The sequence below is a fragment of the Aquarana catesbeiana genome, linkage group LG04, assembly GCF_042186555.1.
Source record: "Aquarana catesbeiana isolate 2022-GZ linkage group LG04, ASM4218655v1, whole genome shotgun sequence".
Taxonomy (NCBI): Eukaryota; Metazoa; Chordata; class Amphibia; order Anura; family Ranidae; genus Aquarana; species Aquarana catesbeiana.
The window spans coordinates 345,798,002-345,816,673 of NC_133327.1; the positions used below are offsets into that span (position 1 = coordinate 345,798,002).

At 41.4% G+C, this 18,672-nt stretch overlaps 1 protein-coding gene across 3 annotated transcripts in view; it reads left to right on the forward strand.

The window, feature by feature from the left end:
• The first annotated feature begins 12,251 nt into the window (after positions 1–12,251).
• Positions 12,252–18,672, forward strand: part of KLHL32 (kelch like family member 32) — a 318,383-nt gene continuing 311,962 nt past the window's right edge. For 2 of the 3 annotated variants that reach the window (XM_073626973.1, XM_073626974.1), the window contains exon 1: positions 12,283–12,705. The gene's annotated coding sequence lies outside the window, so the exon portion shown is untranslated. Of the gene's footprint in view, positions 12,706–18,672 lie in introns of all 3 variants that reach the window. The other variant, XM_073626976.1, reaches the window with a different exon arrangement.

The following is an 18,672-nucleotide window of genomic DNA, read 5'->3' on the forward strand; positions in this document are numbered from 1 at the left end:
TTGATCAAGACTACAAATTAGCCAGGCTAGTTACCACCTAGCACAACTAAATATACCAGCAGCCCTGTTTAGGACAAGGGTGCTACATTAGTTTAAGGATTTACTTCAGGCTCTATGCACACTGGTTTTAAAAACATTGCTTCTACAGGAGTTTTGTGTTCAGCCTGTAGAAGCAGCTCAATGTTATCCTATGTGCCCATGCACATTAGGACGATTACAGGCATATTTTGAGCTCAATGTTTGGAGGCAGGAAAAAAAACCCTTCTGGTTCGCTTTTCGGATTGGAGCTTACTGGCAGAAAAAACGTAAAACTCTCCTAAGCTCATCTAAACAAAAAATTCTCCATATGAGCATTTTTTACTCCCAAGAGAACAGACGTTTTTTTAAACCCAGTGTGCATGGAGCCTCAAAGTGAGCAATCCCTGCTCTTTATGATAAAAACTATAAAAACCCCAGCTGATGAATTTAATGCTTGTTTTGTCAATGTGGGTGAGCACTTTCAGGTTGATTTACTAAAGACACATGTAGGCGTTGATTTACTAAAGGCAAATCCACTTTGCACTGAAAGTGCACTTGGAAGTGCAGTCGCTGTAGATCTGAGGGGTAGATCTGAAATGAGGTGAAGCTCTGCAGATTTTATCATCCAATCATGTGCGAGCAAAAATGCTGTTTTTTATTTTGCTTGCATGTCCCCCTCAGATCTACAGTGACTGCACTTCTAAGTGCAAAGTGGTTTTGCCTTTAGTTTAAAAAAAAGTCTATTTACTTTAAATTGGAAGTCCATGCTAATACTAAAATCCCTGCATCTCTAGCAACCACCATTCTAACACTAACCTATCTAGCCCTGTAAAGAAAAAATTGCTATACATACCTTTTCAGCAGGCGATCCGAGGTGATCCGACCCGATCCCACGCTGAGCTGTCAGCCGCTGCTTTGCTGTGTGGGCGGGTGCAGAGGACACGTCCGACAGCGGAAGCCCCATAGTAAGTCTATGGGTGATGTCACTCCCCATTCATTTCACAGCTATTGTTGGCAGTGTCCTCTGCAGAGCTTCCGCCGCTGGAGACTGGATTGGATTGGCTTCAGAAAAGGTATGCATACTCATTTTTTCTTTACGGGTCTAGAGAGGTTAGTGTTAGAATGTTGGTGGCTATAGATGCAGGGATTTTACTTTTAGCTTGGACTTCCACCTTAAGTAAATCAACCCCTCTATGTCATCACGTACAATGCAGGGCCAGTGGTGGTTGCTGATGCTGCATTGTTCATGATATTGTCAGCAAAAGTGTGTGTGTGTGTGTGTGTGTGTGTGGGGGGGGGGGGTCACAAGACCAGTTAGAGACCAGCAATAAGAAACTTAGGTATGTAACAGTTCATACTACTTAAACGGCCCATTCAAATCCACTTCTCTGCACTTCCAAGTGATATGTACAGTTCATTTCTCCCAACAACAAGGAGGATCAGTCATTAGTGGATAGCCGTATTACTGAATAGCAGGCTGACTTCTTAAAAGCTATGACTAAGCATCGGCTGTGATGTGAAACGCGTTAGCTGTTCTCCCCTGTTTTCTATGCATAAGATATAACTGTTTTTGGATTTTAATCTTTCAATAAAGATGCCTTCAGCGGTGTGCGGCTGTCCAGGATTTTTCCTTCCTTCCTAAGCTGATTTCTTTATTAAAGACCAACTTCTGAGTATATGAAGAGATTTCCCCAGCTCATGATATTAGCTTTGCTCATAGAGGACTTTAATCCATTGCACTGCAGAATGGCTTGAGAAGAGGTGTTTGGAATCAAGAGGTGTAAGGTAATTGATCCACAATAAATCAATCAATTCAATACTCTATGGGTCTATTACCAATATTGTGTTGCTGACTTTTTTATATTGTTTACAATAGTTATGCACTATATTGCACAGTGATTGCCATTTGAAATATTGTGTGTTATTGACTTATGCCCTTTACTGATACTTGCACTTTACTTAGATAAGGACGTAGCTGAGGGAGGTGATTAAGGAGGTAGCTGAGGGAGGTGGATTGTTGCACAGTTTTACATGTATGGTATCACTGAAGTTAATTTATTTACTTTGTTGCATTGAGAAATTGCAAGCTCCACACCATATTGTGTTTTTTAATTGATGCACAATGCACTATGAAAGCATCCTGTGTGGGGTGGACCATGCAAGAGCACAGATCCTGTATGCAGAAATGTAGTAAAGTAGTTGGTTTGCTACCCAGTGATGTGGTGATCAATCATGATTTTTCCTTGTAAAAAGTGAAGCTTTGTGGAATCTGTCAATATAACTGGAACCATTGGCCTGGAACCTGAAGGATCATGGAGTAAGGTATTTCTTGATGTTAGATTACCCCATTGACAGAACAAGCTCTAAATTCTTCATCATTACTTGTAACTAAATACAGGGAAAATATACATTTTATAATCCCTTACTGGCCTTTACAACCATTTCTGTGATAGAAAGCTCTAGTTAAATAGCAGGAAAACATAACACAATGGCTACAATTTAACACATTGGGGAAATTTACATTTCAGTCTTAAACACATTTTTATAATGTCATTCATAAGTTTAACAGATATTATTTGAATTATTATTTTACTATGGTCATTAATTTATATGAGATCAAGGTCTTGAAAAATGCTAGGGTATGCAGAAGTTAAACCAATAACCTTACAGCATGGATCTGAAATGTAAACGCCACAAATGAGAACCCTGCACAAAAGACATTAAAAAAGAAACAAAGAAACAGGTACAAAAGATACAGGGGATGTGGATGAAGTAGCTGTACTGTAGTAGTGTTTTGAAACACTGTTAACATATTACCCCTTTATAAAAAGTATGAAACGTACAGAGGAAAGGGCTTCCCCTGATGAGCTTTTATATATATATATATATATATATATATATATATATATATATATATATATATATATATATGAATGGAGTTTGCTAAAAAATACCTGAAGGACTCCAAGATGGTGAGAAATAAGATTCTCTGGTCTGATGAGACCAAGATAGAACTTTTTGGCCTTAATTCTAAGCGGTATGTGTGCAGCAAACCAGGCACTGCTCATCACCTGTCCAATACAGTCCCAACAGTGAAGCATGGTGGTGGCAGCATCATGCTGTGGGGGTGTTTTTCAGCTGCAGGGACAGGACAACTGGTTGCAATCGAGGGATGGGACGAAGGTTTACCTTCCAACAAGACAATGACCCTAAGCACACAGCTAAAATAATGAAGGAGTGGCTTCACAACAACTCCGTGATTTGAATGGCCCAGCCAGAGCCCTGACTTAGACCCAATTAAGCATCTCCGGAGAGACCTAAAAATGGCTGTCCACCATTGTTTACCATCCAACCTGACAGAATTGGAGAGGATCTGCAAAGAGGAATGGCAGAGGATCCCCAAATCCAGGTGTGAAAAACTTGTTGCATCTTTCCCAAAAAGACTCATAGCTGTATTAGATCAAAAGGGTGCTTCTACTAAATACTGAGCAAAGGGTCTGAATACTTAGGACCATGTGATATTTCAGTTTTTCGTTTTTAATAAGTCTGCAAAAATGTCAACAATTCTGTGTTTTTCTGTCAATATGGGGTGCTGTGTGTACATTAATGAGGAAAAAAATTAACCTAAATGATTTTAGCAAATGGCTGCAATATAACAAAGAGTGAAAAATTTAAGGGGGTCTGAATACTTTCCATCCCCACTGTATATATATATATATATATATATATATATATATATATATATATATATATGGAAGTGCTTCTCAAAGGGGTTCCTCCATAATCTAACCATTCATAGTAGGTGAGCTTGTAGCTTGCGTCCCTACATAGCTGACAGGCTGCAGAGTGCAGAGGAAAAAAACAGACATCACTGTCCTGTGCTGATCCCTGCCAGCCCTCCCCTCCTGTCCATCCCAGGTGCCTGTGTGTGACATCACTTGGGAGGGACTAGAGAGAAGGGTGGGCGGGAATCAGTCCACGAGATACAATCCAGCAACTTCCCTGAGCTACTCAGCATGAAGAAAACTGCTACAAATCCCAGTATTGTGCCCTTTAGTTTCCTCCTGGCCCTCCTGTACTATACTGTTCCCTCCTGGCCCCCCTGTACTGTTCCCTCCTAGCCCCCCTGTACTGTTCCCTTCTGGTCTCCCTGTACTGTTCCCTTCTGGCTGCCCTATACTGTTCCCTCCTGGCCCCCCTGTAACTGTTCCTTCTCCCCTGTACTGTTCCCTCTGAGCCCCACTGTGTACTGTTCCCTCCTGCCCCCCTGTACTATTCCCTCTTTGCTACACCTGTACTGTTCCATCCCCCCGTACTGTTTACTCATCTCCCCCCTGTACTGTTCACTCCTCCCCCCTGTACAGTTCTCTCCTGGCCCCTCTTTACTTTTCTCTCCTGCCCCCCCTGTACTATTTTCTCCTGCCCCCTGGACTGTTCTCTCCTGGCTCTCCTATACTGTTCCCTCCTGTTCCCCCTGAACTGTTCCCTCCTGCCCCCCCATACTGTTCTCTCCTGGCCCCCTTGTACTATTCTCTCCTGGCCCCCCTGTACTGTTCCCTCCTGGCCCCACTGTACTGTTCCCTCCAAGCCCCACTGTACTGGCCCCCCTGTACTGTTCCCTCTTTGCTCCCCCTGTACTGTTCCCTCCCCCCTGTACTGTTCACTCCTTTCCCCCTTGTACACTTCTCTCCTGGCCCCCCTTTACTGTTATCTCCTGCCTCCCTATACTGTTCTCTCCTGGCCCCCTTTACTGTTTTCTCCTGCCCCCTATACTGTTCCCTTCTGGTCCCCCTGTACTATTCCCTCCTGCTCCCCTTGTACTGTTCTGTGCTCTCCTGGCCCCCCTGTACTGTGCTGGCCTCTTCTGGTCCCCCTGTACTGTTCCCTCCTGGATCCACTGTGTTCTGCCCTGCTGACCCCCTGTACACTGTTTATCTCGAGTTAAACCCAGAATTGTGTATCTGTGCAAAAAAAAAAAAGCAAGCACAAGTTTCACATTGAGGAGGTAAGTTTTAATATTTATTCTATTGTTTAATGGTATTTCTAAGAATAATTGTTGTTATATCTACAGCTTGCTGATCATATCATTGAGCTGTAGATATGGAAATTATTTCAGGTGTTCCATGAGATCTCAGACTTTTTGACAGGGGTTTCTTGAAGGTAAAAAGGAACACTGGAATAGGGATAAATAGGGTATGTAAATAAGTAATGACAGAGAAAAAAACTATATGTCAGTTGTCTGTGAGCAGCAAAAAAATACACCAAGCATCCACACATTGCATACATGCAAAATACCCATACTACATGAATATTAACTTTTCTTTTTTTATATTTTTATTTTTTTTCAGTAGTGAACATTTTTTTACTACATCACAAAGCATCCCAATGTACCAATGTATACAGTTTTATATAGTTATTTGTGTCATATGGCACATTTAGACAATTGTTGCAGGCTGACTTTTCTTGTGATATAAAAGTGCTGCAGTGAGCCAAATCATTTGGTGAAGCTCCATACCAATTTAAACAAAAAAACAATTTATCCTGTTGACTTGGTTGTGTTTTAAAGCATTACAGCGAGGCAAATAATTTTGTGTGTCTCAATAAAATGCATTTTTTTTATACTGTAACTGGTACCTTAATTTGCTAGATTGTTTAACACCAACTAAAAATTGTTGCAACCTGACATTTTTTTTTTTTTTGTTTTAAATGTTTAACGGCAAGCTAAAATATTTGAAGCTCACTGTGACATAAAGGAATTATTTTACACTTTTACTTGTATCTTTTTGTGTTGAATTGTGCAAAGCTACCAGACAACTGTTGCTGAATGATTTCCTTGCCTTTTACAAATATTGCTGTGAACTAAATAATCCAGGATGCCCCAACTCAATTCTAAAGGCATAATTGCACACACTTGATAGTATAACTATTTATAGAATTGTATGGCATTACAAGACTGTTGTAAAAGGATGTTTCCATGTTTCAGACAGCCACATAATTTGATTTGTGCATGTAAATTGGTTGACGTTAATTTGATTAAATAGCCGGCATGTCATTCGAAAGGAAGGGTTTTTGGACATGCCATTAACAACATATTATATTCTATTGTCCCCTGACTTATGTAGGTTTTATTCTAAGTATAAAGAGGTGTAAAGAGGGTGAAGGGTATCACTTAAAGGAACAGTCAACATATCAAGAGCAGCAACACCAATATTTGCCCTAAAGTGCCAGCAAGCCTATTATGCCAAACAAAGCAGATCTTCTTGACAATTGGTTAGCTCATTTGTCTTTACAGTCCCAGCAGGAAGATCATGGTGATGAACAGCAGGTTGAGAAGTTGTTACCTTTGGTTACTATGAAATCCTCCTTGTCCCCGTCTATGCAAACATACTTCTTCATAAGGACATCACTGCCCATAAAAGTTTATTTTTAATGCTTTTGCTTTATAGGGAATGTGACATGGGTGTAGCTTCAGGGGTCACAATGCCAACCCGGTCGATGCTCCATGAGGCCTGTGTAGCGTCCCTGTCATCACATTAGGTTTTACAGAATCTGGACAAGAGCGGGGGGTGCCATTTACTTTCCCTCTTGCAGCAGCTGAAAGCTGGCTTCTCCTTCTCTCTCTCGTGATAGCATTCAGCTGCTGTAAGAGGAAACAGTATCTGTTCCAATATATGCCACCCCTCCTGTCCAGGTTCTCTTTTTTTTGCTACCCAGGCCCCCCTGTATGCTCCCTCCCCCACCCCCCACAGCACTGCTGGCCTCCCCTCCTTTCTTCTCCTCTCCAGCAGCTGCTGCTTCAGGATCTAGACAGGGACATCATATTTAATTCCCCCCTTATTTTCTCTCTCTATAAAGCCCCCCAGCCTAGCCCAATACAGCCCCTCCCTCCCCACCCTGCTCAGCCTTTCTCAGCCCTGCTGAATTGTGCACACACATACACTATGGGGACAGTCAGGCAACACTTGGAGCTGCTGGGTGAAAGCGTAGGCTTGTAATTCAGAGAGCCCATCCACCCTGGAGTTTGCTTGGAGTGGAGGGTAGCATCACTTTAGGCACTGTACACACCATCGGATGTGGGATGGAGTGAGCGCTGAGGTGTTATTGTGTTCTGGGACCCTCTGAGTTTCCTCTTTTACAGACAAGCCTGCCAGGAGTATCTTGTTATGCAGTGAAGTGGCAGGTGGTAGTGGGGGGTCCCAGGTCAACTTTTGCTTCAGGGCCCAAAAGCTCTAAGCTATGTCTCTGGAATGTGACATATTTTTTTTCTGCTAGAGCTCAGCGGGAAGTTGAAATTTAGAAAACAGCAAAGCATAGTGAAGTTAATTAACATAGGTTGGACTTGATGGACTTGTGTCTTTTTTCGACCTCACCTACTATGTAACTATGTAACTATGTAACATTCTGAGTGCAATGTGGAAACTGAAAAAAAAGATACTGTTTGGGGAGAGAATAGTAGTCTATGCCATGATAGTGCTGCTAATTCTACAGTGATACCTATGGCAAATTATGTTGGGAAAGTTGAGTGTGAGCAGTAAGAACCTGATGCAAGAATTGCATATTGTGGTGCATGCAATTTAGGGTCAGTAATAGTGAAGAGTTGGTGGACAATGGGAACCTGATAGTGAGGAGGAGACATTGAATGATGAGAGGGTCACTTCTAAAAAGGGAAAACCTTAGTGAGTCAGACATGAGGTTTTGCTGAGTTCTGCTGGTGATGTGAGGAATAATTTTAGTCTGGATCCTTTTTTTTTATAAAATCTCAATTTTTTTTTTTTTTTATAAAATCTCATTTGGATTTGCTGAAATCAACCAGCATCTTGTCCAACTGTGATAAAGAGGAAGAGATGAATAAAGGAAATGCTGGAATCAACCAGCATCTTGTCCAACTGTGATGAAGAGGAAGAGATGAATAAAGGAAATTCAAGGCCTAACCGTAACCATAACAGGGAAACAAAACCCCCCACCTCCATCAGCTGCAAGGCTTTACATCTTTTCTCCTTTCTGCATTTTACCATTGGAAATCATCAGAATTGGAATGCCTGGACAGGAAACTGAAGCTTTTGCAATGTTCTTGCAAATTAAATCACATTTGGTCAAGATGTTGGCGCTGCAAATTCTACAGTACAGGTTAGTGGACTCTGACCTCTTCAATCAAGTCAATTTCAAGTTGCCATTACTTCTCTGACAAAGCTCTTTCTGCGTTCACAACTATAGGGTGGATTTACTAAAGGCAAACAGACTGTGCACTATTCAAAGTGCAGTTGCTCCAGAGCTTAGTAAATGAGGTAAAGCTTCACTTTGCAAAGAGTACCCAATCATATGCAAGGTTAATAAAAAAACAGCATTTTTGCTTGCACGTGATTGGATGATGGAAGTCAGCAGAGCTTCTGCTCATTTACTAAGCTCTGGAGCAACTGCTCTTGCAGAGGGCAACTGCACTTTGAAAAGTGCACAGTCTATTTGCCTTTAGTAAATCAAACCCAATGTGTATCACTCTCCGTGAATTTCTTTCTATGAAGCTAGGTGTTAGGAATATTCTTCACCTGTCATCAGTCAAACTCCAGATGTATTGAAAAGCATACAATTTATTTCAATTGTGTGACACAAAAGGATGAGCTTCTTACACGTTTGAGTTAAAATGCAGAAGTCATCCCGAGTACAGGATGTAACTTTCTTTTGTGAGATCAACAAAAAGAATCCTATTGGCTAGAAGCTCACCGGTGGCTCATGACGCATAACAGCTTTATTTGCCAATTCACAGTGAGCTTCTTAGATAGATAAGAAATAAATAATAGACAATAGATAAGAAAACACGTTAAGCAACGTGTCCTTAGATGCCATTTAAGAATTATCAGTCTCCATTTTAGACAAAATAGTCACACGATAAACATTAAAACCTTTCCAACATTCCCTCCTTTTGTGCGGCTATTTTATCTCAACACTCTCGATGATAGTCCCTGTGTTTTATGCACTTTCGGACTGTATGTCATTAAGTTGAGCTTCAATGTCCACACAGGTCTCCTCAGAGGCAGGAAGGGCTTGATACATTGTTCTTGTGACTGCGGTTTCAATCAATTTTTATGAAAGTCCTTGAATACAGGGAATGCAGCAGCATCCACAAGTAACCAAGATGGCTAAAGCCACGGCAATAGAGATCAAACATGAGGTGATAAGTCCAGTCCATTTCCTGTACCAAACTTCAAGCCAGTTTGTGAATGGATCATTAATACCTGAGTTTTCCGCTAATTCATTCGATAGAGCAATCAATCCTTCTAGGGCTCTGGTCACGGTCCCTCCAGGAGCTGTATTGTTAGGGATAAAGATGCAACACATAGTACCGAACATTTTACATACTCCCCCTCTCTCAGCTAATATCATATCTAGGGCCATACGATTTTGCCATGCCATTAGATATGTGGGAGCTAGCTGTTCTGCGAGACCCTTTACTGCGTCCCTGGTATAGTTGACAAAGTCAAATGACCCCTTGGGAGAGAAGGTGCCCCTTCGATACCGTTGGTGACTCTTAGTCCACAGGTGTTCTGACAGGATCCTCAGGGGCATAGCTAGCTGGACCATAGCACAATCCCCTTGGGCATTGGCAGGTATCCTAGCTCGCAGTTTCTTATCCCCACACATCCACCAGACATCAGCTCTCTGAATGTCATGTTCAACCCAGTCACCATTACCCTCGTTAATCCTCTCCCTGCAGTAGTCATCGTGTAGTGACCCAAGATCCACCCCGCTATGGTTCCCTGGGAGTGCAAAACAAGTAAAGTTGCCCGGATAAGCAGTAACCGCTGGAGGTATCTGAGTTCTCCGTACTGGAGGAAACAACAAACTCAATGTGTGACAGGTAGAATTTGTTTCAGGTTTATAACTCTTATTATACAACTGCAACATACATTTAAAACCTTCTGGATCTGTATTGTAATCTAGAGGAAAAGGGACCGTTGCTAAATGTGGTCTGGCTCCGGCACAAACTAAACAATTTTCTCTTTTTAAGGTTTTAACTCTATATCTCAACCATTCTAGCCACTCATTTTTTTCCTGATATCCTGTCTCTAGGGCTATGACATCCTCTACAGTTAAGTTAGTGAATCTCATGGTTTTACTCAAAATTTCTATTTTAGTGTGACCCTCCTCTTTTTACCTCATGTCTACCGTCTCTCCTGTTGTCTAGTTTTATTAGGTGGTAATACTTCGAGAAAAAAATTGCCTGAAGGGTCAGTTGCTGACACCCATGCTCCCATAGAGTACAATTGCTGATCTTCCTTCCTCGGCTCCTTTAATGTTATCAATATTTAGTTACAGTCCTCACTATGTGTGCAGGGGGAGTTGGCCGCTTTTGTAATTGTGAGTCTTTCTTTTATTCCACTCTCTTTAGGCCCTGGTAGATTATACCCCCATTCTTGATGCACTATGGTCCACAGGGCCTGATCCCATGCTTGACATCCTGCCCTATTCCAGAGCCAGCAATATTTATCTGCCCATAGAAGTCCCCTAGCCCCAGTTGTATCCTCACAATCTGCAATCTGACAAAAGTCAACTAAAATGGTACTAGTTATTCCTTCTATGAAGGTTAAATTCAATGCTTTTCCTGTTCTTTCCCAATTCAAAAGTTCCTCTGCTCTTCCATAACGTATACCCCCTCTTATGGATGCCTCTCCTAGAGTCACCAGTAATCCAAGGATAATTACTGTCTTTCATCCTACCCAGCTACAGAGTTCCAGCGGATAGGATAGGGGATTTGGAAGGGGAGGGAGACTTCACCGGTTTGAGACATGTCCCACCTTGTGTGAGACCTCCCTTCGTAGATGGATTTTCTGGATCTCTTGCAGCCAACTGGCCCTACTCTACCTGTAAAACCTTTTTGCAATGGGACTGGTGAATCCAGGTAGATCTCTCTGCAATCCTTATAGCTGTGGGAGTGGTGAGAAGAAGCTGATACGGCCCCTCCCACTTGGGTGAGTGCAAATGTTTTCTTTTTATTACTTTTACCAGACAATATTTTTTTCGTTCACATTTGTCCAATTCAATAATATCCATGCACATGTGTTGGAATGGATATAGCGGTGTTGGAATGGATATTGCGGTGTGGGGAACTTCCCTTTCCGTGGTCTTATGCCTCCCTGAGTATTGTGTCTTGCACATATAATGCATTGAGAGCAAAAAGTAGTTTGTGAAGCCATAGGCTGTACATACCTTATTTAACATCTCAGTCATCCCCCTGTTTGACACATGTGTTACTCCATTTGTCAATACTGCTGCATACCTAAATAAGGATTTTGGCAATACCGGCTTTCCTTCAGGTGATGTGTAGATGTTATCTATACTTGTGCAACCTTTTGTTTTCCAATATTGTTTCTCCCCAGGGGATACATTCTGCTGCATATCAGTAAGGACTGTATGATCTATCTCTATGATTTCCTGTTCTGTCATTATTTGATGTGTTTCTTGTGCCCCTATTTTAGCCGCTTCATCTGCCCTTTTATACAATTTTCTTGTACAACTTTCCTTGGGATTTACCAAAAACCATATAATAGGAGGTCAAACCTAAACACTTTCAATTTGTATGCAATCAGGCAGGCCCTTGCACTACATAGTTGAAGGTAAATCTAAAGAAAATTGAATACGAAAATTGTATGGTGTATGGAAAGCTTAATTATATATAAAAATTTATAAAAATAGTTTTTACTGTACTGTCTGCCCTCACGTTGTAAAGTGCTGCGTAAACTGTCGGTGCTATATAAATCCTGTATAATAATTAAGGATGAGCTCCGGCGTGTTTGCACAACCCATGTGCAGAGCCCGCAAGGAAGTCGGCGCGGGCACACAGGCAGTGAGACATTTTCCCGATGTGCGGCTGCAGAGATCGGGAAATGTCTCACTGCCTGTGATTAGCGCAGTGCCGTGCCGCCTTCCTGGCGGACTCTGCACGTGGAGTGTGCGAACACGCTGGAGCTCATCCTTAATGATAATACATACCTACATGTACTATATTACTTTTTTTTTTTTTTTAGTTTGAAGTATATCAGTGTTGCAGTATTTTAGTACACTATTTTTTCAATACATATATTTTTTTTATGTGTACCTTCCGATACTGTACGTAGTATGATTATATATCATTCTGCAGAACAGAAAGGGTGACATCAAAGTAATGCCATTTACGACTGGTGGATGGCTAGGAATATACATGCCACTGATTTTCTGGTTGCTGCGATCACTTGATCCCCATCCTGAAATATTAAAGCCTCTTGCACACCTGACTTGTGATGAGCAGGTTGCTCAGTCAGCACCTTCCTGCAGGTGTAGGACAGTATGAATGGAGAGTTGCCTGCTTGCTGCTCATGTGACATACCAGGGGACAGAGCCTAGCACCAGCAGCATCTACAGCAGTGACAGCTGAGCAGCACAAGGAGGAGGAGGAGGAGCTGCCTCCTTCCCAGACAATACAATCTGCACACACTGTATCAGCTCTAAACATTGCATGTATAACCCCCCTCTGTCCACATCTCTGCACCGCATACATGTCATTCCCTGGGCATCCAGGCCAGCACCTGACAAGCACCAGCTGCTGCAGCACCCAGCACTTCAGAGGACAGCCAGACACAGCTCTGATCACCAGCAAGCAGCCTGACTATTTCCATTGCCTGCATCCCTGTCTCTACCATCTGATCCTGAAGGAAGGTGAGCCATTGTTGTGTTCCTATCAGGTGTCCTTAACCTTTCTCCTAACCTTTTGCCATTGCTGCATCCTCCTGAATTTGGATGTATGGTCTAGGTGTCTTTGATCATGCCTTGCCTTCCATAACATGCTCCTGTGTCATTCAGCAGGCAATGGTCAGTAAGAGGGGCTATGGGGGCCGCATATGTACTTTATGATAGGTAAGCGGTACTGATCTTGGATAGCGGGTACCCTAAGTGGCATCTCGCTCAGCCTCCTCCATCAGTTTCTAGTAGCGTGGTGACAATGCCTTGTCTTTCCATTGAACTTCTGGTGTATTTCATGGGTCGCTGGCTGATATGCAGTGCGATTACAAGGAAAACATTCTTTGTTGTTGTGCATTTTGGCATTCTGGTGCAGATCCTCCGTGCTGCATTGCTACGTTCGAGAAATGAACAATTTGCTATTCTAATCTCGACTGGCATGTGGCAGGCAGTACTATGAAATGGTCATTTATGGCTGCAGACCACTGTTCATTGGCATTTGTACTGGAACCTTTTTTTATTATTATTATTATTTTGCTGTGGGTGTCTGAGTGTAGACCAGAAAAAAAAAAAAAAAGAAAAAAAAAAAAAAGCCAGGTGTATGACATCATCTGCTGAGCTTTAGAAAACACGAAGCCACACTGAGAGCAAATATTGCTGGAACAAAAAGTAATTTGTGAAATGTTCTGGCGGTGGCCTATAAAAGAAGAAATGCCTTAGCAGCCTGACACTGAAACATGGAAAATCAGTCTGCCCTGTGCAGCTCATTTCACATCATAAAGTCCAAGCAGCAGGCATCACATTGCTCCAACTTTCACGTTTATAACCCTTTAGCCCCGTACACTCGATCAGAAAACCGTACAAAGAATACCGCTTTCGGAGCGATCGTACCATAATCTGATCGTTAGTATACAGCTTTAGAGAGCCGATCATGACAGTTCACCTGATATTATCCAATCGGGGAAAAAAAAAATCTCGTACAATGCCAGATCATATGATTTTCGTTTAATCAGCACAGTTGTTCGAAATCACAATAGAAATACACTGCAACACATTGGGGTTGATTTACTAAAACCGGAGGGTTCAAAATCTGGTGCAGCTGTACATGGGGGCCAATCAGCTTCTAATGCTGGCCATACACTATATGAAAAATCGGCCGAACCCATTTTCAAAAAACGAACATTTGGCCATGAGAGCAAACGATAGTGCCATCTTGTAATGACCGATAAATTGCTCAGTGGACATAAATTAATCAATTTTTTGTTTGTTTTTTTACATATACCTAGTGCAAACAGTTCGGACGGGAAACACATTAACCTTTTAATTTATCGTTCATTCGGCAGAAAATTTCCAAACTTATCCTTCATTTTTTCAGCTCAAAAACATCCCAACGATTACCGATTTTGTGCCCATTAACTGGCCGAAAAATGAACGAACTAGCCAAATGACCAAATTTCGGCCGAGTTTTCATATACTGTATGGCCAGCATAACTTCAGCTTGTTCAATTAGGCCCCTTTCACACTGAGGCGCTTCTAAACTGCCAATAAAACATTTGAGTGCTTTTGAAGAGCTTTTCAGGCGCTTTTGAAGAGCTTTCTATTAATTTCAATGGAGAGGGGTGTTTTTTCACCGTCCTGCCAGCCCCCAGTGTGAAAGCATGCATTGATTTTGACGGTAGGTTTTCGTGAGCTTTTTAGGCGCTTTTTTTAAGCGTGAAAGCGCCTGAAAAGCGTCTCTGTGTGAAAGGGGTCTTAAGCTTTGAGAATATAACCTGGAAGCTGGTTACTATGCAGAGCTGCACCTGATTTTGCACTGTCCAGCTTTAGTAAATCAACCCCAGTTACATCACTTCCAAATTTTTATTATGTCATACGAGAATTTTCGTAACTTTAGTAAACTCTTAATTTTTGATTTGAGATTAGCATGCAAAAAAAAAAAAAAAAAAACCTGATGATCATTCGTCCGATAATCGTGTGTTCCAGGCATTAAGACCAGTTCACACCACATGCAGTCCAGTGCGTTTTTTTTTTCTGCATCAAAAATGCATGGAAAGTAGGTTAATTGGTTTTCAATGGCATAGTTCACACCAGTGCTTGCAGTTCCAGTGTGTTCCAATTCCAGAAAAAAAAGTAGAACATGCTGCATTTTTTCCTGCACTGGACTGTACTGGAACGCTGTAAAATGAACCAAAATGCACTGGAACACATGTTCTTATTTAAGGTTAAGAAAAAAATGGAGGGAAAAAATGCACTGGACTGCATCAAAAACGCACCAATAACGCATCAAAAACGTACTGCAACGCGTCAAAAATGCACATGCAAATAAGCATCCAGACTGCGTTTCTATGGTGTGAACCGGCCCTCAGGCTTGATTCACACCTATGCATTTTTAGCACTTTTTGCATTTTGCAGATTTGCACTACAGTCCATTTACCATGGTATCCTATGGAACACGTTCTGTAGTGCAAATATGCAAAAAGCACTAAAAATGCATAAGTGTGAATCAGCCTCAATAACACCTGGTACACTCGATGAGATTATCAAACAAATTTTTTTTTTTTTTTTTTAGCATGCGAATCATATATCGAAAAAAAGAGGTTACTAAAGTTCTAAAAATTCTCCCACGACAGAATAAAAATTTGGAAGTGATGTCAGGTATTGTATTGTATTTTGGACAACTGTACTGGTTAAACAAAAATCGTACGATCTGATATAATTTTGCATGAATTATTGTGATTGGCTCTCGAAAGCTGTGTATTAATGATCAGATTATCGTACGATCGATTCGAATGCGGTATTTTTTGTATGATTTTTCTGATTGTGTGTACAGGCCATAGAATAACTGGAGAGGGAATCTAGGGTTGGATCGTACAAAGGGAATATATTATATAATGCTTGAACTATTAACGTGTTTTTTATATATTATAACATTTTCATCTAAATATATTCCTCAATAGCCACAAATCCACCAAATGCCTTTGCAGGCCCAGATATGACCTTTTTAAAAGTTGCAGTGACTGTATCACTGTACATAGCCTGTGCAGAGATGTGGGAGTGACCCTACAGGCTCCACCCACCACCAGAAATCTACTGGAGGGGGTGGCGACAAGACCAGTCAACTTGCACAAGGAGGGAGAAAAGCAGGCACTGGTCTTTATTAGAGGAAGCTCTTGCATAGAGGGAAAATGTGATGACTGCACAGATCTGGAAGAAATGCACAAAGCATACCAAGATTCAAAGAAGAATACACATGCCTCTTGTATTTAGACAATATTTGCTTTAGCTTTTTATAGTTCCCTAGGCTGGCTATGCTGAGAACATATCCATCAGATAGCAGCATAAGCAGGAACAAATGCTGTGCCTATGTTAAGGCACTAAGAGATAATCATGCTGCTGTCTGGAGCTCTGTAAAAGCTTGTCAACTTGTTATCAGCACTGAAGTTTTCCTAAGGATGGTTTATATGGCATTGGATTAAAGCAGAGTATAGATTTCTAGGAGGGAAATGAAAGTGTGGCCTGCTGTTTGTACTGGAAATTTAAAGGTTTCATAGGAAAAATATTAGCAGATAAAAAAATAATAATAATAATAAAATATCATATACAATTGCGACACAAGTCATATTGTAATTGAATGTTATTAAAAATGACCTTTCCTTTTCAATCTGCAGCCGCTGTTATTTTCTGTAAAATGCAATATTACTATCTAGAGGTGTTGTGCACACAGAATAATCTCCCCATGTCGTTTCCTGCTTGTGTGATTGGCTCACTGATTTTTTTTCCCAAAAGTCCGCACTAAGATACCAAATACAATTTTTGGCATCCCCTGCAGCGAAAATGTCATTTTTGGTCAGATACTCCCAAATAAAAAAATCACATCTAAAGGGATGCAGACCCTGCCAATTTCCTCATTAGAGCCCTGCAGGTGCAGCAGCTGATTGATAATTATAAAACCACTTCCATACAGGTTCATGGACACAGACCAACACACAGCGATTGCTTCTATTTTCTACTTTGTTTCAGTACGTTTTCCCGAAATGTTGTTTTCCACCCAAAGACAAATCATTTTCATAGGTTAAAGTAGATGTAATAGTCATTTTTGGATGGAGAAGAGAAAGGTTAGGGCCTATGTCAAGTTTTTATTAATGTTTGTACTCCTGCTGGATAGTTTTACCCCTCTATTTTGCCTTTTTGACTGTTGTCACCAAGACTAAAAGTGAGGGGGAATGCAAAAATTTTGAGTTGTCACCAGGGGAAGAGATAAAATCCTCCAATGTAATGTGTTCCTGTGACAGCTCTTGATGATATCAATTCTGTTGGCTTTTGAGAGATTTGCTCTCAATTCCTTTTGTCTCCAGAGAAATCAAATTAGTGGGACAGGGGCAGAAACAAATAACCTGATAAGGTTTTATAAACAATTCCCTACTCTATCCAAAAAAATACATATATTTTAATCCCCTGTTCACACCAGTGCAAGTTGTTATGCAAAGTCCAAATCGCACGGCAAGTCGCACCCCAATGTCGGCAATTAAACTGTTCAAATTGGTGCAACTATGACTTTGCAGTGCAGCACCAATTAAAAAAAAAAAGGCTCCTGCACTTTTTTTATGCGATTTTAGGGTGCGACGTGCATGGACATCTGTGCATGAAGTCGCACAAATGTCAGTCAAGTTGCACCCGAAGTCGCACAGATGTCAGCCAAGTTGCACCCGAAGTCGCACAGATGTCAGCCAAGTCGCACCTGAAGTCGCACTGACCTGCAGCCACAATTTTTAAAATCGCACACCACCAAACCTCATGGTACTGCAGTACCATGCGTTGCTGCAGCCACAAACGCACATGTCAGAAGGCAGTGTGTTTTTGTGCAGTGTGGAGAAGCACACGATTTTGCACACGTTCCTATGTTGCACCTGATGTGCACAAACCCTTAGGCTACAGTCACACCTGGGCCTTTTGAATCGCGGACGGAATCGCCCTGTTTCTGACCATGATTTCACAACGCTAAAATGACAAATCGCGCATTTTTAGATGCCATTCATTTTAATGGCACCTAAAAACGCAGTGCTGTTCTGCCACGATTGTTGCACTATAAATCCTGCTGCAATTGCGGCAAATCCCATCACACGAAGCTTGTCGCCCAAAAAAAGCTCCAGATCCTTTTTTTGACAAAAGCCTTCACGCGATGCGGTTTGCCGCGATTGCAGTACAATTTATCGCGGCAGAACCGCACTGCATTTTTAAGTGCCTTTAAAATGAATGCCATCTGAAATGCTTGTTGTGCGATTTGTCATTTTAGGAGAGTGCTTTGAAATCATGGCTGGAAACATACAAACTGTTACCATCCTTATCGGCCCTGGGTGACCCTTTTTGTTTGCAGCAGTTTTTCCAAAGTAGCAGGATTCAAAATGTGCCTTGATTCAAAATGTCCAGGTGTGAATGCAGCCTTGGAGTCACATTTTCAAACATTGTTTCAAAGCTTTTTTTTTTTTCAAGCATTTTTGAGCAGAATTTAAAATTTTTGCAGCTTTGTCAGGCGTTTTTCGACTAAAAGATGTGGAGAGCTGTTGAAAAAGGGGCAAAGAGCTCTTGTTATTAGCAGAAAACGTACAACAAAATGCTCAAAAAAAAGCTTATGTCTCACTTTTCAGGTGTTTCCATTGAAGTCTATGGGGACAAAACTGCAGGGATTCCTTCAATTTGGAGAGATTTTCTCTTGCTTCCTGTTTTGGCTATGGGACAGGAAGTGAAGGGAAATCTCCCTAATGGGACTCATTACAAAAAAAAAAACTGACAGAGGTAATAACTCCCCTTAAGCTGCTTACACACGAGCAGAATGTCCAACAGAAAAAGTCTGACGGAAGCTTTTCATCGTATATTCCGATCGTGCTTATGCCTCATCAGACTTTTTTTTTTGAAAATTCTGAGGGACCTAGAAATAGAACATGTTCT